The sequence below is a fragment of the Stenella coeruleoalba genome (assembly GCF_951394435.1).
Source record: "Stenella coeruleoalba genome assembly, chromosome: 12".
Lineage (NCBI taxonomy): Eukaryota > Metazoa > Chordata > Mammalia > Artiodactyla > Delphinidae > Stenella > Stenella coeruleoalba.
Window position 1 is genome coordinate 31,622,982 of NC_137158.1, and position 27,954 is coordinate 31,650,935.

At 36.2% G+C, this 27,954-nt stretch overlaps 1 protein-coding gene across 13 annotated transcripts in view; it reads left to right on the forward strand.

Annotated features, from left to right (window-relative positions):
- The window catches only part of LOC307195594 (uncharacterized protein), a 920,801-nt gene that overhangs the window by 872,470 nt on the left and 20,377 nt on the right, over positions 1–27,954 (forward strand). For 5 of the 13 annotated variants that reach the window (XR_013830876.1, XR_013830877.1, XR_013830879.1 and 2 more), the window contains one exon: positions 12,539–12,591. The exons of the other annotated variants lie outside the window; for them this stretch is intronic. The gene's annotated coding sequence lies outside the window, so the exon portion shown is untranslated. The remainder of the gene's footprint in view (positions 1–12,538; positions 12,592–27,954) is intronic. 13 annotated transcript variants of the gene reach the window in all.

Consider the following 27,954-nt stretch of genomic DNA (forward strand, 5'->3'; position numbering starts at 1 on the left):
TTATATTGCTGAATAAAAAACTGGCATTGGGATTTTATTTCAGGCTAGTAGAGGATCAGAGCATTAACTTAGTGGAATGGGGCAGGTAAGAAGAATCACTGACCACACTTTGTTCGTCCCATGTCCATTCTGCTCTGGATGATTTCTCAGTTATATATTTGAAAGGAAAGCATAACTGACAGTACTAGTATGTAAAGATTTGGCTGGTGAAGGGTCTTCTGTCATGTCACATTTTCTACACAGTAAATCAACACAGGAGTCTCTCTTCTGTTCAGCATTGGTTATTAAGATGTGATATTATCCTGTGATTTATATCATGTTGTCACAATGCATTTCATTTTGCCTTGTTTCAATAATACAATGAATTCTTTCATAATTTCTTTCAATTTGCCTCAGGAGTTGTAATATATTCCAGGCTTTTATTTCTTTATATTCTGCTCAGCCTTATTAATACAAGTGAAGAAAGTATATCCCTCCATAATTGCTTATAGCCCATACAGTACAATACAGCATATTACCTCATTTTAGGTAATTCTTTCGTAGTGCCATGATATTCTAACACTTAAATGCTCTGCGTAGAGGCAAATAGCTTTGCCAATTACCTTATAATCTTGGTCAACTTCAACTGGTTATTCCCACACAGCACTTTAGTATTTGTCCCTTAACAACCGTCCTGCACTTTAAAAATCCTCAGCCCAACTTGAAGGGCAGTTGAGCAGAAAAGCTAATAGAAGGAATGAAATCTTCTCAGGCAAAGCCTAGAGCAGAATTTCCTAAGGCCTCTCTTGCCCTCTTCATGCCTGCATCCCCTCTTGATCTCAGCACATATAAACACACTTACTCAGAGCTATTGTGCCTATAATGCTCTGATGCCTGGGGTTCAAGAAATCAGATGATCATTGTCTGACTTGAGACCGTTAGGACACATTGAATTTTTGTCTGTGCACTTAGAAAAGTACTTATTTTAAGTAGTGTTTGAAGACTTGTTGCCTTTTATTGTGTCAGTTAGTACTCACCAGAAACTTGTGAGAGGAAATTACAATTGCCAAGAAATTGCAATAGATTTCTGTGTAAGTAAACCTTGAAATTCTTGTACATCTTATTCTCAAGATAAAAGTATTACTATGAAATTTGATGATTTGTTCTCAAGATTGAAATATTTCTATTGAAATTGATGATTTTAAAAATTTCCTTTAAAAATAGAAAATAAAAAGGGAAATGAAGAAAAGAAGCATTATTGTATCTTCCTCATAAAACCATGGTAACATCTGTAATATACTTGTAAAAAGTTCAGCATGAACAGTCTGAGATAATGTTTAAGCCATTCTCGAGGGGCAATTATCTAACCAGAAAATCTTACACCACGGGTATTACCAAGTATTTAATCAGAAAGAAGACCACTGTCCAGAGGTAGTAATAAAAGTACTCTGAGTATCTTTATCTTTCATCAAGACCAGAGGCTTTGCTAATTTGTGTAGAGACTAAAGGAGAAATGGGTTTTCACTGGTGATACTGGTGGCTTATTAATTAGAATAATGTGTATTATAAATGATATTGGTAAAATTAATGTTATTCAATATAAATGCATTCTCTGGAATATTTTAGACACTTCTTCATCCTTGTGTGGACAAACTGTCAAAGTCATGGGTCCTTGGTTATGCCTTTATGAGTGCAATGTGAGCTTCTCTTTAAGCTTTCTTATGTGCGTCGGGTCAGAGGACTCTTGGTCCTCTGACTCTGACAAAGGGTTAGCTGAATTCTGCTACTAGAGGTGTATTGCACTTGCCTTAGGTAAAGTTTTTATGCAAGGGTTTTTCAGAGCTTCAGAGATGATGGGGATGTCAAACCTGTTGGACTGACTATATGACTATTTCTTATTAGTAAAGATCTGTGTATGTTACTGTTGTTATAAACCTGGTAGCAACTTGTGGGAAGTAGCTAACCTTAACCCTTCACCTACTTCGATCTCTCTGTGGCTTTCCAGATATACTAAAAAGAACCTAACAATTTGTATGACCAAATTAGTTTAGATCAGTCCACAACCAAGTAGGAAAATAAAATACAAAATAATCTAGAATTCATTGTATCTAGGGTTCATAAGATGTTAATTTTCATCTTTTCCACTTACATTTTAGGTTGAAATGGTTCTATCCTAGAAGTCTGGTTTATACTTTTCCATTGATCCTTCCACTTAGCTGACATAATGGAGCTTTTCCTCAGCTTCAGTCCTCTTTGGTATGCTCTTGGGGCACAGCTATGCTAATGGATTCAATTGGTTGGAGGTCAGGAGTCTTGTAATTTGTGTCCTCCTGAGGGGAAAAGAGAAAATCTGGCTTTATTATATAACAAAAAGATAGAGTTATCTAATAAACAGCATTGTTCTTGGGAAGCTGTAATTATGGTTACAGAATTATTTAAGTCCCTACATCTGTGTTTCCTATATCATGTAATCAAAAATGCATTCTTATTTTACATTACTGTTGCACTGTATTTCCCAAGTGATTTACATTCATAAATTAGCTTCTGCATGTGAGAACTTGATGTGAAATGAGAGTAGTGATGGTCTTCCCTCACTTCCATGGGGAAGGTTAAAAAATAATATATTTTTATATCATCAGTTTTTCCCTGATTGATTCTTCATGTAGATTTCCATTTGCACAATTTCATTCACTATAAAGTAGATAAAATTATTTGAGTATTACATAACACCATTGCAACTACAAATGAGTAATTATAAAAGTGAAATCGTTTATTTTATTGTTAATCAATTTCTCAACCTGGTAAATAGTTTGTTTATTCCCAAAGGCCACCATCATTTTTACTGGAGATAGAGAGGGTAACTTGCCCAGAGCCACTTTGGGTCCAACCTAAGGTTAGAAGTTTTAACACTTCCTATAAACAGAAGAAAAAGTCCAAAAGCTCAATTGAAAATGGTCAAAAGATATTGAATAGAAAATTGACAGAAAAGTAATTGCAAGTGATCCTTTAACATATGAAAAGGTGCTCATCCTATAACAAAAGTATGTAAATTAAAACTATACTAAGTTATCATTTCTCACTTATCAGATTAAATAAAATAATAAAAGTTTTATAATATACTCTGTCAATGAGACCTTGGAGAAGCAGGCACTCACACATTATTGGTGGGAAGATGAAATAGTATAACACCTATGGGGAATTTGACAATTGCCTATGTATTACACTGTGAACTAGAAATTTTACTTCTAGGAATTTATCCTGAAGTTTCATTGCAAAAATATGAAATCTTATATACAGAGGCTATTTGTTCTGACATTATTTATAATAACAAAAGGCTAGAAGCATTCCACATGCCTCTCCACAAGAAATTGATTGAGTAAACAATGATACTATATGGTGATATAGTAGTAAAAATAAGAAACAAGGAAGATCATTACATAGTAACATGGAGTGATCTACAGGATAAATTGTTAAGGGAAATGCAAGATATAGAACAGTTTATAGTATGCTATATTTTGTGTAAGAAAATGAAAGACAAGGTAAAAAAGAGGATAAAAGGGGTAGAGACAGAAGCCAACATCTGTGAATGTACCTTGTCACATAGCTTTGATTTTGAAACTATGTAAATGTTTGGTGTGAGTAAAAAAACAAAAGCAGAGGAAAAAGGAATTCCTAAAAATTGAAAGCAAACTAAAAATGAATTGAACCATATTGCTATCATAACTACACAAAGAAGATAATCACTTTAAGTGATATTAAAATAGTGTTTTATGGGCACATCCATCATAAGAAATAATCTAATGGGAATCTAAGAGGACCAGCAAAGATATGTTCAACTACATTTACTAGACTTATTGTTAATTATAACAGTGACCTTGTTATTTTGAAACAGATAGATGATGATGATAGATAGATAGATAGGTAGATAGGGTTAATGAAAAATTATGTTATTATCATTAGGAATCAAGCTTTCTGAGTAACAGAAAATACACAAAGTTATAAAATCAAAGAGGTTAGCTAAAAACTGTGATGAACTCCTGGCTTGTTTCTATCTTTTGAAAAAGAATATAGTTTGTACCTCTGTTTAAGAAAAAGGCCTAGGAACAGTGAATAATCTATATAAAGCACCCATAGCGGCTAGGGAGAGGAACCAGGACTCCTTGGAAAACAACTAATTCCAGGTCTTGGTCAGGCAATACGCAAACTAAGCTTATTCTAGAAAGTGAAAAAGAATTCAAAGACTAAAGGACACAAAAGCCTCTTGAAGAGTTTCCCTCTGGCCTGAGACAAAGCAAGTGTCAAGAAGGAAAAGGAAAACATATCAAATACATTAAAATACATGAATTCGTAATGTATAAAAACATTAAAACAAAACTCATTGGTACCCATTAGTAGCACATGAATACATTATCTTAATTTTTATAAATAAAGAAAAAGAGTTAAGCATTTGACCTACCTTTCTTCTATGCACTATATTCCAAGGTAGGCTAATAGTCAATGTGGGAAAGTTCTTTGTTTTGAAAAGAATTCCAGGTAATAAATGCAGAAGAAAAGATAGGAGTGGAAAATTGTTATTTTTGATCCTTAATGAAATAATGGCGGTAGGTCTTGCTGGCCAACGAAAGCTAAATTCATTAGATGAAAAATTAATTGGGAACTAGTTGATGGTTAAAAACCCCTTAACCCACTGCCCAATCTTGTCATCACTAAAAATGGGAAATCTAGATATTATGTGACTCATAATAGGATGTGATAGAATGCACACAGTATCACTGTCTTCTTCTCCTTTCAAATTAAACTTGAATTTATCCAGGTCTCTAAATCTCACTACAACTTTATTGGAATTAAGAGTTAGAGAAGTATTTATTAACTTTTTTTCATTATATCCCCACTAAGGAGAGCTTTGGGGAATTTTTTTCCTAATTGTCCCACCTGTAAAATGCTAATACTCTCCATATACTGTACATCTGCCTTTGCACTGTGGCCCCTTGGACATCTCCCCTGTAGACATATATCACCCCCACTGAGAACACTTGAGTTAGAGGAACAAGTTAAATGAGATCACAAGAAAGTAATCAATCAAATATTTAATGTGAAACTGTTTTTTTTTTCCCCAAGAAATCAATAAAATTAAAACCAAAGGGGGAAGGGCACTAATAAAAAATGACAAGACTTAAGAAACATAACATTGAAAGCAATGTATGGTTGTATAAAACCTAGCATTTTAAATAGCATTTTATAGTCACAATTCGAACAAATCAACTGTGAACAGATTTCTGTGACAATTAGGGAGATTTGGGTATTAGATGATATTAAGAAATTATTGTCATTTTTGTGATATGGGACCATTATGTGATAGATTAGAAGAAATGTGTCCTTATTGGTAGAGATACATACTGCAGTGTTTATAGTTAAAATGATAGGATGTCTGAGATTTGCTTGAATGAACTCCAGAAAAAGAAGTAGGATGGAGTAGAAATGAAACAAAATTGGAAAATATTGATAATGCTTTGAAACTAGGACGATGAGTAAATGAGGGTTCATTAAAATTTTCTATTCTTGTGTGTATATAGGAAAATTTCCATTAAAAATGTTATTAAAAATGCAGCATTAAGCATATTATATTTTATTACATAATCCAATAAGTTGTTTAAGCTATGGGAGAATTATGCCAGCAAGAAAAATTTGGTCTACCTGATTAAAAAACAAACAAACAAAAAAAACCTTTCCACATGGTGCCGAAAAAAATGTATAAAATCACCCATCTTGGCAACAATATTCATGGACTAATAGAATTCTGTAAGCAAAAATATGCTTGCTTGTTTTTTGGGTTTTTTTTTTTTCATTCATGGTCAAATGGACAAGTCCAAGTGGTGCTAGTTTTACTATTTTTGGATTCCCAAAGAGTGGCATGTCATAACTATGGTTGTGTAGCCTCCTTCCTCTACGTCAGTTTTCTCATTGTTTTAAATGTGGTTTTGGTGGGGAAAAATGTCAAACTGAAAAAATGGAAATTGTGATGTGTCCAAAGTTTGGCTGAAAAGTGCTGTGGCCTCAGGTCAAAATAGCTAGCCAAATGTGGCTTTCCCTTTACTATTGATAAACTAGTTGGCAGTGAAACTCATTTCAAACATATTGGTCTATGTATTGGACGCCAACAAAAAAGAATTTGAATATTCTTATGATAAAATTAAATAATAGTGTTGCTAATATGTATAATAGGCATAAGTTGTTGATTCAGTAAAAATTCTCAAGAGAATTGATGTTCGGCATAATACAGTTTCTCAGTAGAATTAATATTTGGCATGGGTCAGTTTAGTTTAATGCCCAGTCTTTGATCCAAAGTTAAAACAAGAATGCTGCATTTTTTTTCCTTTTGCATTCAATAACTTTTTTTTTTGTCATTTTTCTTTCAGAGGAACAGGGAATGTCATTAAAAGGAATGACCCCTTTTGGGTGTTTATTATTGTTGATGGTAGTGTTATCATTTTTCAGCAATTATTTTTAGCTATTTTTTAAATACTTTGCAGTGGAATCAATATATTAATGACAGTGTTTTCTTAAGTTGAAAGTGTGAGTATATATGCTAAGAGAGGAGGGAAATTTAACATATTTCAATATCTGGTACTAAACCAAGATTTATTTTTAAAATCTGCGTATCAATAACAGATCAATAATAGAAATTTGCCCAAATGAAAAAAAATGTCAAACTCTGTCAAGTTCCATCAATATTCTATGGACTGATTTTTTTTCTTTTAGGTTTACTGTCCATTTAAATTCTATATAGTGAGTATATAGTTGTGAATAGTTATTACAATAGCACTTTATCAAAATAACTTCATATTAGTTTGTAAAATATTACCATTTCTATTACTTCCACTATGATAATAACTAAATTTTGACAAAAGTAGAATTCCCAGAAAGAGGAAAAGAAAAAGAAAAATCTTTCCCCCTGGTAAAACCAAATTGCAAATTAAATAATGTATTTTTAGGCAATGATATTGATAGTAATTTGTTTTGAGATGTTAATAAAAAATTTATCTCAAAATATGTAATCCTGATTCACTCTTGTTCAATACAAATAGTTTTTCAGCTAAGCTACAAATTTTTTAAATTGTGGAGCTGATTTGTAACAGACTATAAGAAAAAAGGAGTTTTTAATAAAAAGGCAAAGTTGAAATTGCAGATAATGAATTTCACACATTTCGCCATATTTAGCCCCTCTCTCACTGACTTTGGCTTGACTCAGGTGTAGTCTTGGTGGGCAGCTGGATGCGTTGCTGAGGCAGGTGAGCAAGGGGAGGGAGTCAGGACCTGTCTTACATGTGTGATATGCAGATTTCTTCCAATAATTAAAATATGCAATTCACAGAAACATTTCTAATTAAGCAAATTTTTATTAAATGAATCATCCGTTATAAATTTGGAAACAATTATTCAATATTGAAGTTAAAATTTTAGAAGTCATCAATTCTAACTCACTATGGGACACATAAGTTGTTCTACAATTCAATCCAGAAATTGTTTATATATTTTCAAGATTGTGCTGATAGGTCAAAAATACGAAAAATGAGTTCATTTAAATATTTATGAGCCATCTTGTCTCAAGTTAACCAAAACTTGAATCGTGTTCCCAAGAAGGCTCATTTTAGGTGAGATTATATATACATATACATATATACATATATATCATATATACATATAAAGTATAATATATATTATAAAATATATATAATATGTACTGTATATCATATATATATATAATCATGACATAAAGAATAATTAAATGTGGTAAGAGAAGTATAAAGTATTAAAAGAGTATATATGCTATCAGCCAGAATAAAGCTGGAAATTGGAAGAAGATATGCAAAAAACTTAGGCTTTCTTGGAGGAGTGAGTTTTTGACAATAAAGAGAGTGAGGATGTGAGAAGGAGGGAAAAGGTCACTTAGGCTGAGAGAGCACAGACCCTTCAAAGTATAAAAAGGCATAAAACTGAATGTATGTGACCTGATAGGGAACAGTGAGTAGTTCTGGGTGTCTGGACTATAAGGTCTATGAAAAGGTAATGTTAGAAAGATAGCTTATGGACAGACCATGAAAGATCCTAAAAGTCTTTTGAATTTTTCTTTAAGAAGTGGAAGATCATTGAATAGGGGAATATGGTAACTAAATCTGTGGTTTAAATTAAGAGGCAATGAGAGGTGAGGATTGGAGCATTAATAAGCCAGCAGGAAATCATTGAAAAGACTGCTGTTATCCTGCCAGTATGAGAAAATAGCAGTGGGCACAGAAAAGAGAAGACAGAAATGGGAGATATTGTTGAAACTGAATCAATGGGGCCTTGCAAGTGATAAGCTAAGAAAAGTGAATGAAAAAGGGAAAAGGGAAATGAGAAAAATAGCCAAGTTGTTAAATGGGATATAGAAACATAGGAGTTGGGAAAAAAGCGATGGGATCAACTGATAAAGTCTCCCTTTGAGGCCTAATGAGTTTGACTTATCGCTAGAACATGCAGGTGGAATTCTTTCAAATGTCATTAGAAATGTGGATCTTAGGAGAGAGGGAAGGACTGAAGATGCAGGTGGAGAGTCAGTGGTGAATGGAGAGCAGTTGAGATCACAGAAATAGGAGGGAACTACCTGGACTGGAAGTCAGGAATATTGTGTTTTATACCTGGGTCTGCCAGCTGTCAGGGGGGATCTGGGCAGGTCACCTTCCCTCTGGGCCCCATCATTATACATCTATGAAATGGTCTTGTCTACTTCCCAGTAAGGTTATGGTAGCAATCACATAGGTTGGTGAAGTACAAAGCACAATACAGACATAATATAGTTCAGAGATCCCAAAATTTTAAATATTTGCCAGCCACTTATCAATTTAATATTCTTGTTCAGAATTATGGACAAATGAATATCTTTTTTTTTTTCTTTTTTACTTTTCAGTTACATTTACGCCCCTTGAACAAATTTCTCTCCATATACATATGATGTCTGTATTGTGATTTGTAACCTACAGGACATTATACTGAAAACCAGAGGAAGGGTGATGTGAGATCCAGACTAAAGCACGGGGAAGCTTTGGCTCTCAGGAAGCTTTCAGTTTAGCTGGAGCGAGAGCACAGGCACAGGAAGCATGTTAAGAACCAGGCAGGGCAGAACAACTGACAGCAGGTAACAGGTCACTGTGACTTTTAAATGAAAAAAAAAAAAAAGGCAAGGAATTATGTTCAGTTCAAATTGTAAAAGGGGGTGTGAGGCATGGATTCTTAGAGAGAAGTAAAGAAGGTGCTCCAGGCATCTATGAAGGTCTATCTATTCGAGTAGTAGCCATGCTAATGAGGACCGCTGTTGTCTATAGTCGCTACTGTTTGCAGAGAAGTCACTTGAGGAGCTCTGGCCCTTCAACTGGGGGTTCTGACTCAGGAGGTCTAGGATGGAAACTCAGGCAATGTATATATTTTTAACTCTTCCACGTGATTTTGATGTATCTTGGCCCCTGGCTGGACAACTCTATGGAAGTGATTCCCAAAGTGGTTTGTATGCTGAAATGACTTGGGGATTTAAAAATTCTAAGATCCAGGCCATATCTGAGACCAGCTAAATCACAGTAGCTGAAGGCAAGGCAAGGAGACACAGTCATCAATGTTTTTCAAGCTCCCCTGGTGATTCTAACATGCAGACAAGTTTGGAAACCAGTGCAGTTTTCTCTATCCCTTAATCCACTCCCCAGAAGAAGGAGAAACTCTTACACAAGTAAATAAAAAAAACGAACTCCCAAAACCCATCCACATATGCTAATATGCTAAACAAAGGAGTTTCTATTGGGAAATGGGCAAGCATTCCTCTATCCCCTCCTTCCTTACTGGCATCTCAGTATCTTGGCTCCAACTCTTAAAAAAAATTTTTGTGTTGTTCTCCCTTCACTTCTCCCATATAGCTAGTGCTACAGAAGTGGCCTGGCTCATCCCACAAGGGAATCGTTCCTCTATTTCCTGTAGAAGAACAATTAGAAAAACAATGGCGGACAAGGGGAAGTAGCTATGAAATAGTCAGGACCAAAGGCGTAGATGATCTTTACTGTGTGTGATGTATTGTTTATTAAGTTCATCAACAGGTAGTATAAGCAGGTGGCCAGATATAAAGATGCCAAATTCTAGCTACTTTCAGATAGGACTTAACCACTAATTTCATACTCAGGTCTTTTTTAGGGAAGTTACACTGCTCCGTATCATGTTATAATGAGGGATACATGTCATTATACATTTGTCCAAATCCATAGAATATACAACACCAAGAGTGAACTCTAACGTAAACTATGGGCCATGGTGATAGTGAAATGTCAATGTAGGCTTATTGATTGAACAAATGCACACTCTGATGGAGGACGTTGATGTTGGGGGAAGCTGTGCACATGTAGGAACAGGGAGGATATTGCAAATCTCTGTGCCGTCTGTTCAATTTTGCTGTGAACTGAAAACTGCTCTAAAAAATAAAGTCTGCTAAAAAAAAGAAAAAAAAAGCTAGTGGCCTCTTTCATGCTGGTATGCCTAGAGTTCCTTGGCTGCCACTGGCACAGGGAGGTCATATTGTCAAGAGAAGTAAAGAAAACTAATGTTAATTGATGTTCAGGGAGTGGGGCAGTCCAAGAAAGCAGAGCATGAGAGAACGCTGGCTGCTGGAACAGGCAGAGATTCAAACGGTTATATTTATTGAGCAGTCACCTTTGAGCAGGTCCCTGAGGGTGGAGGTGATGGCAGGAGGGGGAGTGCTTTAGAAGCAGTGATCTTTGTCAAAATAGGCCTAGGAAGCAGTCACTGTGCAGGGCTAGAAAAGATGGATATTTAGGCATATTCTGTTGAATGTCATTAACTCCAAGGAGAAAGAATGAATTGTGAAAATAACCAGGCAGGCAAAACAAGTTACTTATAAAGGAAGAAAAGTCATACCTACACTAAGCCTGCTCATAACATTAGATGAAAAAAGACAATAGAGTAATATCTTCAGAGTTTAAGGTATAAAAGTTTGTATACAAATGATCTATATCCAGTGAAGTTGTCATTCATGTATGAAGGTGATAGAAATATATTGGCAATGAAATAACGTGCTATTCATTTGGGTGGGGAGTAATTATGAGTATAGAGAATCAGAATACTATAAATAATTAAAATATCAATTTTATAAATACGTATCAAATTTTCTGTCCCACAGGCACTACACGCAGCCATTCTCCTTAGAGGTCTTCCTACCTCCCTGCCATGTACAGTCATATATTGCTAGAACAGAGCCAAAGTCCCAAACTTTCCCCCTCTTTGTTTTTAGTTAGAGGAGGTCTCTCCCTCTCTAAGTCTTTTTCAGGGTAAGGTTGCCAGTTTAACAACAACAAAAGTTATAAGATGCTCAGGTATACTTGAATTTCAAATAAATAACAATTTTAAATTTAAGTATATCCCATGCTATATTTGGGATATACTAAAAATTATTTGTTGTTTATTTGATATTCAAATTGAACTGAGTTTCCTGCATTTTATCTGGACGCCCTATTTCAATAGAAGTCTCTCTTTCTCTGTTCCAACCCTACTGTCTCTCCAGGATGCTTAGCAAAACTGACTTAAGCTTCGGCGTTAAAAGTGAACTAGGGAGGAAGTAGTTGGCAGGCAAATTCTGCTTTCACTGAACCCTGAAGTAGTAAGCACAGAGCTCTGTTTCGTGGCTAATAGGGGAAGAAAAAAGGGGAAAACCCCAGGTGAAAACTTAAATTAATAGCTCAAAAGAGATATTTTCTCATAACCTTGACTATCTTATTGTGGGAAATGTCTAGGTAAGAAATATAATGCTTGGGGAGAGAAAGTCCTCCAAATTTTGTCCTTCAATGAATACCAAGGCTTTTTAATAACAGGTAATGGTGGCGCATAACTTGAATAAAATATTTTTTTGCCAATTATGAAGTAAATTATTCACAGTCTCTGTGTTTGGTGCTGACTTGATCCATGTTTCTCACTTCTCATCACCAGCTTTCAGTGCGAAATAAACCAGATGCTCTTTTAAAAACATATTCCTAAAAATCTATGATTTTAAAAAGGCAATAGAATTTTCTTTTTTGGAATAGCACTGGAAGGAAATGGAGTTTATTTTTTAAAGAGGCAAATAAGTGAGAGAATTTCAGATTGATTTTCACTAATGACTATTGCCAGCAGAGTGTAGTCGGAGACCTTGGAGGGATTCCGCAGCCATTGCTTAAAATGTCACCGCCACAATAACACCCCGAGTCCCTGATCTCTGTCTTGTGAATGCAGATGTTGTTCATGAGGGATTTTAGAGTTTAGTATGTCATTTTCACATAACAAATAATCCAAAGCACTTGTCTCTGTCTCCTACCAGTAGGCAAATAACATATCTTTCACAAGTAAGCACAAAGCGGTTATTACCTGACTCCCTGATTTGTTTCAGCTACCAAGTTTTTCCCATGTAGTAAGACGGTCTTTGAGTCAGCAAGTGACTTCAGATGTATATGTCTTTTAGTTGAACTTTCCTTTATCCGGGATTCTGTTCTTTCCCCAGACTCACTCGTCGGCAATAATTGAGACCACTCTCTACCAAGTTGCTTAAATCAGGTAATCTGAGAGTCATTCTTGATTCTTCTCTTTGCCACACCTCTCACATCCAACCCTTGAACAAGTCCTATCAATTCTGTCTCCAAAATATATATTTGATCATCTCTGCTGCCGTATTTCAGACCTGGACTACAACAATAACCGCCTAAAAGGGCTCTCTGCTTTCTTTCTCGTTCCTCTATTATCCATTTTCCATACAGTAGCCAGAATGAGAGTTTTAGCGATGTAAATCAGATTATGTTATCTCCTTGCATAAAACCTTTCTAGGGCTTCCCTTGCTTTTAGACTAAAACCCAAACCCCTGCAAATCCTATCTCATCTGACATCTGAGTACCTCTCCAGCTTGATCTCATGCACACTATTCCCCAGTCACATTAGTCTTCTTTTTTATCTTCAAATATAGCAAGCCCTCTTCTACATCAGAAACTTTGCACTCGCCACTTTCTCTGCCTAGAACGTGTGTCCCAGCGTTTTCACTGATTGCTTCTCCTCTAAGAGGCATTCCAGACCAGCTATACTAAATTTGGTTCCCACTTCACTCCCTTTTGGTAACCGTCCCCCATCACTTTTTTGTTTCCCTTATAGCCCTCAGTAACAATCTGTAATCTACTTGTTAAATTTTTTCTCTGTCTTATTCATCACTGTATTCCCGACATAGTGTCACAAAATATGTGATGAGTAAATATTTACTAAATTTATAAACTCCTTAATGCTTAGTGTATTGTCCTGCAAACTATGAACCCACAGGACTGGCAGCACAGTGATGGAAATTATATCAACAAGGTCATCCACATCCAGGAGAATAGGTTTCCCCACCTGATTCCAATAGATGTGATATTACTAAATGTGGGGCTCCAAGAGATATGGGGATATATGTATACGTATAGCTGATTCACTTTGTTATAAAGCAGAAACTAACACACCATTGTAAAGCAATTATACTCCAATAAAGATGTTAAATAAATAAATAAAGAGTAGTGAAAACCAAAAAAAAAAAAATAGTAAACTAAATTAGTAAATAAATTCTTATGAAAATTTTAAAAAAAAACAACTCTAGAATTTATAGTTATTTTTTCTTTGGGTCCATGGCTAAGCAACCTTTTGTGTTCTATCAAGAGAAAAAGCTGGCAGCTGTCAACATAATCAGCATATTCAACATAGCAGCAGAGTTGCATAGTAAAGTTCTCCAAAGACCTTACCTATGACTGGAACTGCAGTTCTCATGTTTGGATTTAGCAGCAATCTGAATTGTATCTCATAAACTTCTTGATTCCTAGAGGCATTTTTATAGGGTGTTTTGGCCACAAACTTAAACTTGTGCAGTTTTGTAGATTTATGTGTAGTAAGCTTCTAATTGGAGTATTGATTTTTAAATCTCTATAACTATTTATTTTAGAGGCAATGAAGCATTATCATAAATAATTGAAACTCAGATAACAATGTCTAATTACAAAGAACATCTTATGATCTGAGATAATTTTTATTGCATTTACCATCCACTAGCCCACAAAATATAGCAGTTCAGTTAGCTGCTGCTCCTATAGAATAAAAGATTAAAATAAAATAAAAGTCTACAAGTGCTTTTGATTTCAGTTATACCTACAGATTATTTTTTAATTTGTACATATTTAATAAGTAAAAATCATAAATAATATATGTATAGTATTTTCTATGGTAGCTTTTCTTTCTCATCCATCCAGGCTTTTAATAAACACTTACCAAGCCACTGTCATGTCCCGGGCCCTAGACTAGATGTGGGAGTCCTAACAGTAAACAATGTAGATGGTATCTGTTTCCTCTTGGAGTTTACATTCTAGTATGGCAGACACATAGTGCTACATGACCTTATGCAATTTGTTTAATCTATGAGATGGGAGGCTATAGTATATATAGTGTGGGGAAAAGGTAAGATTGTAAGTGAAAACTTCTTGGAAGAAATAGGACCTATTGAGGCAGAGTGTGGGAGAAATGATTCCAGGTAGAGGGAAGAGCATGTACAGAGGCTCAGAGGCAAAAGAGAGCATGGCTAGAGGAAGGTGCAGAGATATATTCAAAGGGTCCAGATGATACAAGGTCTTATGAGTCTAATTAAAGATTCTGGACTTATTATAAAGACAATGGGATTAAATTGGGAATAATGTGATCAGATTTATGTTTTAGAAGGTCTTCTTTGGATGCATTGTGGAAACTGGATGAGAGGGAGAGAAGACACTAGGTGAGGAAATTGCCAAAAATAAAACCACTTTTTAGTCAAAAATATAATGGGGTAAATTAAAATTAAAAATAAAATGCAATGACAACTCCAGACAGATGGTAAGGTTCACAGAGCCAAACTTGGATTAAAATGCATAAAATATATAAAATGTGATCTAATCAAATGCAAGATATATGCTAAATTCATGTTCTACTGAAATTTAAGCTTCTCAAAGAAGGAAATAGAAAAGTAGAGCAAGTGAAGCCACATTAGCACAATTACTCGGTACATTCCATGTAGCCATATGAAGTACATTTTCCTTTAATAGGAAAACCCAAATGGTCACTGCTGCAGAGCCCCAAACCCAGGAATGTAATGGCATGTATCTATGGCATTTCTCAACCAACACCTTTGCAGTATTAACTCCTTATCCCACCTGATATATAAAGCCCATTATAATCCTAGTGTTCTATAGAGAATCCAGGGTAAAATTATTTGATCTCAGACAATTATTTAATGAGATGCTTTTTGTTCTTTTTCTGAAAAATGTCACCGATCATGCACAACGTCACCTTGAACACCAATGACATGGTGTTTAGATGTCCTGGTTTAAAATATAGATAATTTATTATTTCCTCAAAAATTTTACAACTGCATACCCCAGCAATGTTAAAAGACAGCCGTTTTGACTTGTTCCTCTTACCACTTTATGCAACTTTCTCTAAAGAAAGGCGAAATACTTCAAATACACCTTCAAACCTGCAGATAGGGCAAGCTTCTAACAGTATGAATTGAAATAAATTGTTAAGTGCATGTTCAGTTCCAGATTTTGAAGCAAAAATAACTTTGAACATTTTGGGGCTAGAATTAACAAATATTATAGAATTTCCTTCCCACATTTGAAATTTTAATTTCATAGTATTTTCAGTCCTCTGGGCTGAAACGAGGACCAGATAATATTTTAGCAAAAAAGGTGTTTTGTTTTCACGCTTTCATCATGCAAAAATAACCCAACTAATTTAGTTCTAACTTTCAAAAAATATTCAGTTTCATACAGAAATCAACTATGTAGTTCTCAGGCCAAAACGAATATTTATCAGAAAACTCTGAAGCAAAGATTTTTATAAAAATATACTCTTCCATAAAGTTTTATTTTCAGTCATTTTTGACATGATGTAAATGAATTACTGTATTATTGCCTACTAGTTGTCTCATCCTTGATCTGCCAGGATTTTGTAAGACTTTTTTGTATAAATTTTGATCATTTTAAATAAAAAAACCTGGGGCCAAGCTTGAATATTGTATATGTTACAATAATTATGAAAATAGTAGCAGTTGACATAGATGTGGTGATCCCAAAATGCCAGAGACTGGGCTAAACGCTATATACACATCATCTCTTAATTGTGCCACGATCTTAGGAGGGAAGTATAATTGTTATCCCCAATTTGTAGGTAAAGAAACTAATTCTAAAATGGATTAAATAATTTGCACTGAACTACTGTGTTGGTGTGTGATGGAGCCAAGATTTCCCTATACCCTGCCTTTTTGACTTCAGGCTCACTCAAAAGTGGTACCACCTTCAGAAACAGCCTCTGGCATAGCACTAGTCAAAACACAGTGAACAGGAAGAACGAGGATAATGAGACACTATCATACTATAGTAGGTACAGAAGAAAAACAGAAAACTGAAACCCCCTGGTAAGTTACATAGCAATTGGATTTATCCATTGTGTTAAGTCTATGTGGATTAAATCAACAGATGTAAATACCAAATTAAAATCATTTTTGGTGTTTTAATACTGGCAAAATGTGGTATCAGCTTAGTAATAGCAATATGTCATCTTAGTTTTTAGGATACTTCAGCCAGAAGCTCAAGCCGTCAGTGGCCATTCTAAACACTTTGGATCAACACAGAAAATATGTTTTATCCGGTTTCCCTTAAGGTTTTCACTCAACTAGCTATTCTGAGCACTGCCTCTAAGAGGATACTGGCATTGTTTTAGGTGCTAGAATGAAGGACATTCAGGCGAGCAGTAAATGGGTCCTGACCTTAAGGAACTTATATCTTATACATAGAATCAGGTGAATAAAACAGGTAAGGGAATTACAAAGTATAGATTGTCAATAATACAATTATGTATAAAGCCCAGTGGGATGTGAACACTGGCCTATAAGGCACCCGTGATATGCTCCAGGCTGAGCTCTGACTTTACCTCTTTCCACTCTTCCCCTTGCTCACTTCTCTCCTACCACATCGGGACGATGTATCCTTTTCTTGAAAACTCAGAGCTTAGGAGCTTTGTATCTGTTCTTAACTCTGCCTGGACACTCTTGGGCCAGCAGGGTGCTTGGCCAGCTTCTTCTCATCTTTCAGGACTCAACTCTAACACCACCTGCTCAGGAAGGCCTTCCATGACCCTTCTTCCTAAAGTGGTCCTCCTTCATCACTCTTGGTCAGAGAACCTCACTTATTTATTTTGCAGTACTTAAAACAATCTGATAATATAATGTGGTAATAAGTTATATTTTGTACCTTTGAGTATGAGGTAACTGTGAGAGTGATTATGTGTCCATACCATGGATGAATGATTAGGTTTGAGGCATCAAAGACTTGATGATCAGGGTTCATGTCCAAACAAAATTGGAAACTTCGGCTACTGCTGGGAGCACTCCTGCATACAGGCTCTAGAAGTCAGTCCCAATTCTAGATTCAGATGAGAGTTGGAAGGCAGCTGAGAGGTCTATTGTCACCAGGTTCTATCTCAGTAGGTTTGGCTTGAGTACCAGAACCTGCTTTCCCAAAGTTTCCCAAAGACTCTTCCGCTGGCTAGCTTCCAAGTACAGTTCTCTCTGACAACTTCTCTGTAGGATCGTTATCTAGACACTCCTCCAACATTTCTAATGATCAATAACTGAGGATTTCAAAAGCATGTATTGATTTTAGATACATAAAATCTTGATGTTCTTCCAAAATTTAACTGAAATTAGCCCTCCCATGAACTTGGAACCCTCTCATTCTACTCATAAATGTAAGCCTACACCTCAACACTCATCTAAGTCTTTTGTTTCACACTGTTTCACATATTTAAAGACATCAGACGCCTTCCCCACCACACCTTCTATTCTTTGGGCTAAATATCTTCACTTCCTTCTATTTTAGTTACTTCTATTAGTTACTGCTACCTGGCAGATACTGGGATTGGCACTAAAATAATGTTTCCATTCCTTCCGTAATCCTAGAATTTTGCACTATGCTGCATCAGCAATTTTTCTTTTGCACACTTTAAGACCTTATTGTCCTTTAATGTGGAAAGTACACATCAAATAATGTTCTCTGTTAGCTCATTTGTTGAACAGTACGTTACCTTGTATTCTAGCATTTCCTTAACCTGTCATTCTCATATCTTCATCACAATTTTGCTATATTTAGATACTACCAGTACAACTTGATGATTTTCTTTAAACTTTCTTCCTTTTGTACCTAAAATTTTTTTAAAGAAGTTTTTATGTCATTACCATCAATAAAACACCACTATCACTTTTTATAAATGGAAAGAAATTATAAAATAAATACAATGAAAATGTTACTACAGTTCAAAATCAAAATTAACTATATGTGTCAATAAATATAATTGATGTTTTAAATGCCTACTTTAAGAAAAAAGGTCCTCAATGAAAAGAATGGAACTATTTTTACTAATCACTAACTTGATAATGAAGAGAGGCACTACGTAAATGAAAAAATATATTTGGTTTTGACATTAATTATCTTCTTGAAGTTTTATTCATATATATCCCTAGACCAACAAGTGATGAAAAATTAGCTATATTGTAATTAAATGGTTAATGACAATAGGGAGCCCTTTGATAATGGGAAGGATTTACAAAGCAAAAACTTGGTCATCATTTCCTAGTCATTGAACTTAGCCTTCACTCTTGCTCCAGGAGACAAAAACATAAGAAACCTGTGAAATGAAAACAGCTCCCAAGGATGGCAGGCTGGACACATGCATTATGTGCTCTACTGCTCCCACCATTCCCCAGAAAAGCCCTAGTATAACCTCAGTAAGGGAATGAAGGAGAAAGATGCTCATGGAAACAAAGAAAATGAGAAAGAAGAGAGCAGCCACAACTGACAATAAATGGAAAGTTTTTAACTGATTTAACAGATCTGAAAAGATGAATCCTTACCTTGCTATGGAAGGAGCCAAGAAGCAATCTGACTTACACTGCCCTGAAAAATTCCCAGAAAGCTCAGTAACTGGGTGGTAGCAAATATTTCTGAAAGCATGGATGATGGTGGGGCTAAAAACTTAAAGAATGGTTAAAAGATTATTTAGGAAGCAATCAGAACCCAACGATACCCTCCTAACCAACTGGCAAATGACTGGAAGTTTATTCTCTGGAAAGAATAAAACTGAGGTCACTGGACTCAAGGGAGCTAAGCACAGTTGAGGTCAGGAATACCACACTGAAACTGGAGGTGTTGGGGAAAGCTTTCATCATGAATATGGAATCTCCAACCTTATTTCCCACCCAAGTCCTAAAATGCTAGCACCCGTGATTATGCCATCCAAGCAGGAGGCTGGAAGGAATTTTTCTGAAGAATCTGACTTTATTAACCAGCCCACAAGAAAAGGGCTAAAGATGCTGACATCTGAGTTTTTATCCCCAAACCCCAAAATGGCTCAAAAAAATCACTTTGACAATGCCTACCTCCACATACAGAGGTTCTACCTGGCTTTTTATTTGCCCACTCAGATATCAGTAGATATTTGAGAAAAGTCTCTAATGGGAGAGGGAGATCAAAGAAAACAATCCAAATAAAGCAATCAGTGCTGTGAGCACCACATAATAGGAAATAGTGATGTGGTCACTATTAGACTCTCTGGTTTTCATTTAATAATCAGTAAACATCGATTAAGCCCCTACTGTTGGAGTTTGTGAACAAATGTGAGATAAACTGAATCAGACAGAAGGAGATCATGATGTGAATTATTTTCCTGAAGAAGTTAGATTGGAGGACACATCTTGAGGGTCTAGCTGAAGGTGCTTGCTGACACTTTGCTAGCTACCACTCACAGACCCCCCCAGTGCAGACACTGGGGAGACCAGATGGAGGAAACTTTTCATCTGCAGAGCAGGCACAATGTGCTGACCCAGGAGGGTCAACTGATCTGAGGCAGAAGCAAAGAAAGCAAATCTCCAGCAATTACAAGTTTTTCTTTGAATAGTTTTACCCAGTGAGGGGATGGGGACATACCAATGGCTGTCACCCACCAATCTAGTAGCACTTTCTTCTTCCAGAGACAAGTGAGTGAAGGTGGGAGTGGAAACCAGCAGTGCTGCTCCAGTGGAGGTCCCTCCACATGGAAACATGAGGAAGGGGGAATAAGTGTTCCCCTATAATGCCTGCTGTATTCTAGACTCTTTTGCCTGTGAACTGAAACCAGACCTATTCTTTTCCATGCTGTCATTATTCAATTTACATTTATTTCAACTCATCTTTAACCTAATTACTTTTGGACAATTTTTTCAAAGTTTTCACATATTTTCAAAATGTAATGATAACCAACTTACCTACCAGTTTTTGATCTACAAATTCGAGATCTTGTCCTTTCTACATATGTATCCAAATAAATAGCTACTATAAGATACAGCTAAGGATAAGACCCTATCCCTCCATGGTATCAATGGTATATCACATGATTTTGGGGGTATGGTCATTCGACCAGTTTATAAATCTACTTACCAATTCAGTTCAAATTTCTTTTCACCAAGATAAGTCAAATCCTCTTATCATGAAGGAAATATTGAGACTTTGATCAAATTTTGTTCTAAAATTCACATATTTGATGTCCACTGCAAATTCTTCATTCATTTATGTTGTTTTCATTTTTTTTTCCAAAAACAAAAGGATAAAAGATGAAAAAAATGGATTTGTTTAGAATGATTTGTTCTAGGTGAATCCTTTCAACATAGTAATGAGCATCACTTTATTTTCCCAATGCTAAGCTAATAACCTTTTTAAAATCTTTTACAGAATTTTATCAGTGACAGGTCATACTCATTTCCCTGAAGTTTCCAGACTTTTTTTTCTTTTCCTTTTTCTTTTTTTTTTTTTTTTTGGAAATCAGAAAAAGCTTTCCCATTTCTGGTTTTCTAGCAAGGTTTTGTCAAAGGTTATCAGTTGAGGCTCTGCAGTCATGTCTGTAACTTACTTCGGTTTTGTAGCATGAAATTCACCTAGCCTAGAGATTTGGATTCATTTAAAGAATCTCAGTACTTCCCTACTGTCTTCTCACATTTACCTCTTCATCATTTTTAGCCTTTCCGGTTTGCAAGTCATTCTCCTTGAAGAAAAAGACAAAAGCAAAATACTTGTGTAGTTTTCCTTTCTCTGTGTCAGCTGTCAAGTCAATCTCTTTCCTCAGTAATAGAATGATATAATATCTATGTAGAGTCTGAAAAATCCTTTTTGCTCAGCATTTGTCTAAAAAAAACACTCCTAGAAGAAGAGAAAGAAGAGGTAGCAGACTGTTTTTGTACCCTGAATGTATTGATTTGCTTCTTGCCCACTGAGTCATTTATGAGAGAGTGATTAAGCACTCATCTGCTTCGTGTCAGACATTATACTGAATATGGATGATAGAAAAGTAGAGACTATGTCACTCCTGCTTAAAATACTTTATGTTTTAGTCACTGGATTTATGTTGGGGTCAGAGCAGGAAGGCAGATCAGAAAAGTAAACCAACAAAGAGAATATGGAGATTAAGTATTCTAACTGGGTGCCAAAGGAAGGACACTTGGCCAAAGCTAGTGCTTGGAGTGGGAAGGCTGTGCAGAAGAATCAGGCAAAGCTTCCATTAGGAGTCAACTTTTGAGCTGAATCTTAAAAGGTGAGTAAGAAATAGCTTTCTGGATAAGAGGAGGTGGGTCAGAGTAGGTAGAGGAGACCATAAATGGTTAGAGAAGGCATGTCCACTTAAAAATCGCCAAATGCTGGCATCTGATGAAGTTCAGAGGTGATGAGGTGTGTTCTTTCTTAGTGATGCTTTTTTTAAAAGTACAATTTTCAGGTAGCTAGTTTAGATTTTCTCAAGTGTTCTTTGTCTCGCTTCCTTGCATGCCTGTCGAGAGCTTGTGTGTAAGAAGTGATTTAAAACTTCGTGCTGATCTTGCCTTGTTCACAGCAAATTTATAACTCCTTCTGAAAGCAATGTCTTTCTTCAAAGGCTTTGCACAACAAACATCTTCCATCCTGAGGTGCCCTCGTTTCAGGTGTTTTGTTATCTCTTATACTAATATATTTGTCCCACTGTTTCTAGAACAGAGGGTGTTATATGAGAGAACATTGGAATTACTGAAATCCTGGATTTTAAATAACTCAGAGAGTAGAGAAAAATAAATCATGAAAAAGAGTTCATAGTATAACCAATAGAGTACCACTATAATTATTTATTCATAATATTTCATTTTGGCCTAAAAAGTGTCTTTTGTTTGTACCAGATTATCATTCACAGAAAATGATCTCCTCAGACAGATGACAGAAATGTTCTTCCCTGTTTTCTTCATAAAATTTAGATGATGCTTCCCAATTAAAATGACACCGGGCTAGCAGCCTTCCCCAAATTCCTATTAGAGGACATAAGAAGACATTGAAACACAAACACACACACACACACACACACACACATACATACACACACACCAGATAGGAAGCCTCTTTATGCATTCCCCACTTTCTTTTCACAATTATATCATCCCTATCTTACTTCAAAAATGTTAGTTTTGGGCTTCCCTGGTGGCGCAGTGGTTGAGAGTCTGCCTGCCGATGCAGGGGACACGGGTTCGTGCCCCAGTCCGGGAAGATCCTACATGCCGCGGAGTGGCTGAGCCCGTGAGCCATGGCCGCTGAGTCTGTGTGTCCGGACCCTGTGCTCTGCAACGGGAGAGGCCACAACAGTGAGAGGCCCGCGTACTGCAAAAAAAAAAAAAAAAAATGTTAGTTTCACCAAAAAAAAAAAAAATTAAAATAAAAAATAACCCAAACTGGCATTGTTATTCTGACTGAGGTGGCCAGGGTACCACTTCAGCCAAGGTACTGTCTCACTTGCATTCAGAGACAACAGTTCCTGGGTAACAACTCTCCAGGAAGAAGGCGAGTCACAGTCTTTGACCTTATGGTAGCTGTGGAAAGAGCTGTCCAGGCCACTCCAGCCCATGAGTGTAAAATGACATCACATTAATTTTTATGCCCACATTACATTGGCTTGAAGCTCTTTCTTTTAACTGTCAAATGTCAAAACAATTCCTCCGTCAGAAATTATCCCACCAGAATTATTCTGTAATTATTTCTTGAACCCCCAGAGAGGGTATATATCATATGTATTCACAAACAAGTTCTGTCAAATTCCATTCCTAAGGGCATCTGCCATGCTCCTCTTTTCTGCTACAACTGTGCCCAGTTGAGGTCCTCCACCTTCAAGTCCATCCTCCACTTTCAAGTCCATCTAGAGAAACCTCACAGTGGTCCTGTTGATGTGACAGTCATAAGACACCTATGTTTAAGCAAAGATCTCCATGTTCTCAAACCCTCCAGAGAATTACTAGATTTTATATGGAAATGAGAAGAAATACCCCTCTGTTAATGTCTCAGCCATATTTAATTAGTTGGTCTTCTAAGCAACTCTGGTTGTCACCTGACTATTATAAGATTATTTCTTTCAGCGTCTATGCTCTGCTCTGCTCTTTTCCTCATAAAAGTAACTTTCAACCTGCCCTACACACAAGAAAACACTCTCCTGCCCCCACCTCCCACATTGCCCATTTCCATAGGAACAAGCAACAAGCAACAGTTCTGACAAGGTCTATTTTAGTTTATGCTCTACAAAGAAACGTTTCCTCACACTTCTACCCAACTTCCACCCCAACATGCCCGAATCAAACATATAATACCACACACACACACACACACACACACACACACACACACACACACTCCCTCCCAAAATACAAATGGCCACAGCTGCATTACCAACCAGAATGCTTCATATTATCAATAGTGAATTTTTAATTGTCCTCAAGAATATTGGTGGGTGTGGGACAGATAGTATTACCCAAAAAGGGGTCACAACTATATCTGTCCTCCCACATGCTCTTCTTACAATGTGATTTTACCACTCCTCCCATTCAGAGGCACGGGCTAGGTTCCCTCTTCTTGCATGGGTGGATTTGTGTCTATAGCAGAAGTGACACTGTGTGGTTTTCAAGGATACGCTGTACAAGATCGTACTATTTCCACCTGATTTTCTCGGGATGCTTGCTCCCAAGACCCAGCCAGCATATTGTGAGAAAGCCCAAGCAGCCCATGTAGAGAAGCACCAGGGTCCTGGTCCATGTCCAGGCTGATTTCCAGCACCAATCTCTCTGACAAGTTGAAACTAGATCTCCCAGCCCCGGGTTGATCTACCCTCAACACCCCAATGCAACAGAGATAATCTGTACCTGCTGACTTTGTAATAGTTGAGTTCAAAATTACACATTTTTGAGCAAATTAAATGACTGTGGTTGTCTGAAGCCATGGCGTTTGGGGTTGGTGTGTTTTGCAGCAATAGATAGCTGAAATATAGTCGGGTACTGGAAGTGGGGCGCTCCTATAACAAAAGTCCTAAAATATGTGGCATTGCCTTTGGGATCAGACAGCAACTATAAGCTGCAAAAGTCTCAAGGACAGTTAGTGAAAGCTCACAGGGCTTCGAAGAGAGTATTAGCAGAAGCCTAACGAGACTAGAGGAAGCTATCAATTAGACCCTAAAGATCAGTGAAAAAGTGTTATTGGACACTGGAGGGAAGAGGACCCTTCTTATGTAGCACCAGAAAGTTTGACAAAACTTGCTTGAGTTGGGCTTCCCTGATGGCGCAGTGGTTGAGAATCCGCTGCTGATGCAGGGGACACAGGTTCGTGCCCCGGTCCAGGAAGACCCCACATGCTGCAGAGCGGCTGGGCCCATGAGCCATGGCCACTGAGCCTGCGCATCCAGAGCCTGTGCTACACAACGGGAGAGGCCACAACAGTAAGAGGCCCACGTACAGCAAACAAACAAACAAACAACAAAAAAAAACGTGCTTGAGTTAACGTGGAAAATAAAAAATGTCTAATGAACTCGATGAGCTAGTTAAGAAGATTTCCAGAAAAACTACTGAAGGTACCACCTGACTTTTTCTAGCTGCCTAGACTAAAATGAGAGATCAGAGATGAGCTAAGAACTGATCTGTTTATAGGCGAAATTTGAGGAAATATAAATGATCCAGGACTTATGGGGGTCCCAAAATAAAACTGTTTCTCATTCCCATCTCTCCTGAAGGCAAACCATTCTCAAATTAAGAAACTAATCCTGGCCAAAGATCAAATCAAGGATGGTAATATCATTTATTAAGACCTTAGAAAGACTTAAGGTGATGCCTCAGAGTTGCCCCTTACCATCATATTGAAATTGTTCTCCACCTGTTGGTTTCTCATTCAAGGCATTCAAGTCCAGTCACATACCTGAATACAGACAGCCCTTCCTGAATACATACCACATGTTCTCCTCTGGGAAAATTCTATACCATCTCACGTCTTTCAATGAGATAAGCATCAAGTCTTACAGAGGCTCAATAGATACTTCTGGATACTAATGATGATGACTTAGCTTGTGGTCTTCTTGAACTGTGCCTGCCAAGCCCTGTTCAATTTGTTGATTTGGGAGCTTTTTTTTTTTTTTAAGTTTAAGATTGTTTATTATGCAGCAAGTAGATAAATGAAAAAGGTATTAGCTTTATATTAAGGTTATTTAGGTACTTTCTGATGATTTCCCTAAAATAGCGATTCTCATGGGAGTGGATAATACTAATGATAATAAAAATACTTAAAATTTATCAAGCTACCTAGTTCAGCATTATTTAAATGTTCAATATTGAGGAAATAGGTAAATTGTATTTTAACTGCTTGCTTGGCTATTTTGAAATTTTTTGAAGTGCAGAAATAACTTAGAAAGCACTCGTTTGTAAAGTGAGTGAAAAAAGACATCACAATATTATTTTCACATGTGACTATAGCTATGAGAAAATAAGTATACCAAAAAAATAAAGAGTCAAACCTAAAAACAAATACCATGCAAGGCTAAATTAGTGGAAAGGCATTCAAGCACTTCCCCCAAATGATGTGACTATAGATGGTTTTGTTAATCTTTCTTCTATTTCTCAGCAATTTCCAAAATTTCTAAAATATTTATTATTATATTCATAATAGAAACACACAGTATGCTAGATTTTATAAAAACTAAATTATTTGATGAAACCTCAGCACTAAGCATAATTGTGGCTTTCTGGCTGTTAGTTGTCATTTTAGGATTTCAGGGCAAATAAAACATAGCATAGTTATTTTACTTTCTTGAAAGGATTTTTAAAATATGACTAGATAAAACTTTTTTCTTCCTTTTGTTTTATTTTCCTACTATTCCTTGAACAAAATTTAAAAATTTCATACTAAATATATCTTATTCATCTTTCTACATATATAACTAATTAGCACATGCCACAAAATGGCCTTTCCATAAATACTGCTCGCTGATTCTGTGGATCCTTTCTGATGACTCCTCAGCTTTCTCACAATACCTTCCTGTATAGTATTTGGGGAGATAGATGCAATTTTTTTCTCTTAAAGAACTATGCTTCACAGATGGTTTTGACTACCTTGTCTGTGTAGATAAATCCCCAGTTTCTGTCTTCATTGCTGTCTCCTCTGCCAGTCTTGCCTTTCTCAGTGTTTTGCTAATACCTTCACAGGGCATGATTATGCACTGAAGACTTCATTATTTCTCAAAATTTCATGCTGATTTTTTCACCTCTATAATATGCAAAAGTTTTCCTCTCTTATTCATATTTGCTCTTCAGTCATAACCAGACTACTCCAAAATTATTTATCTGCTTCTTCCAACTTATCACTAAGTTTTCTTCATTTCCCTCTTTTCCTGCTGTCCTGGGAGTAAAAATGAGAAAATGTTTTGTTTGGAGCAAATGAACAACTCAAATACCTCCTGCGTGGAGCAGACTTTCATTCAAACCTAATTCTTTTCACTCTTCTCTTCCAAATCCATTGTTCTTGTTATGCCAGACAAGCACACATTTCTTTCCTTCTATTCTCTTCATTGTGGTCAGACTAAATCCCCAGGGTCACAAACATCTTTCTCATCTATCCCTTTGCCACCATAACTCTTCATCATAAATCCCCACTGTCTCTAATACAGATGATTGATCTGAAGCTGTAAATTCTCCGGTAGCCAACCCTATCGACTCATCTGATACTCCATGATCAGGCAAGCAAACTTGCTTTCATCAAACAAACAGAAAGAAAATTATTTCAGAATCAGGGGGAAAAAAGTTATCTGGGAGAATGAGTGATCTGGAGTTGTCAGTAAGAAAAACTAACATTTAAAAAATCATTGAATTTATCTATTGAAAATTTTGTTTTGATTTTGTGTGTTTGTGTGTGCCTGTGTTTGCTTACTTTTTCTGCTTGGGAAGAAATGGAAGATGTAGCCATAGTAAGGAAAATAGACCCATTTGAGCAAATCTGAAAATATAAGTTTTCTTGCTTATTGTAGATGAGTGTAATATGTGATTCCCTGTTTACAAACAGCATGCATGGTTAGGTAAATGAAGCACTTAAAAGTATATGCTACACTTTCAAGTATTTGAAATACTTGAGTATGTATAGAATAGAAACTACACAAAATAGAATATGCAGAGTAATGCAATAAGTTTGCAAATAAATATGGAACATATTAAACCTTGCTCAGATAACCAGGGGCAGACAAAGTAAAACAAAAATCAATTGCCATTTTTTATATTGGGTTATCAAAACTTTTAAATTATATTACAAATGTAGACAAGGAGGCCATGAAATGATCACCCTTCATTCTTGGTTGGAGACATTATGGATTGGTACAAGATTTTAGAAAGCAGTTTGGCAATATCTACTAAGAGTAACAAAATGTTTGTAACCTTTGAGCCAATAACTGCGTTTATGAAAATTATTTTGCAAAAGTAATCCAAAAATATTCATTTTTATGACAGTAAAAAAAAAAATAAGAGCTAATATTACTGCCCTCAATTACTCAATG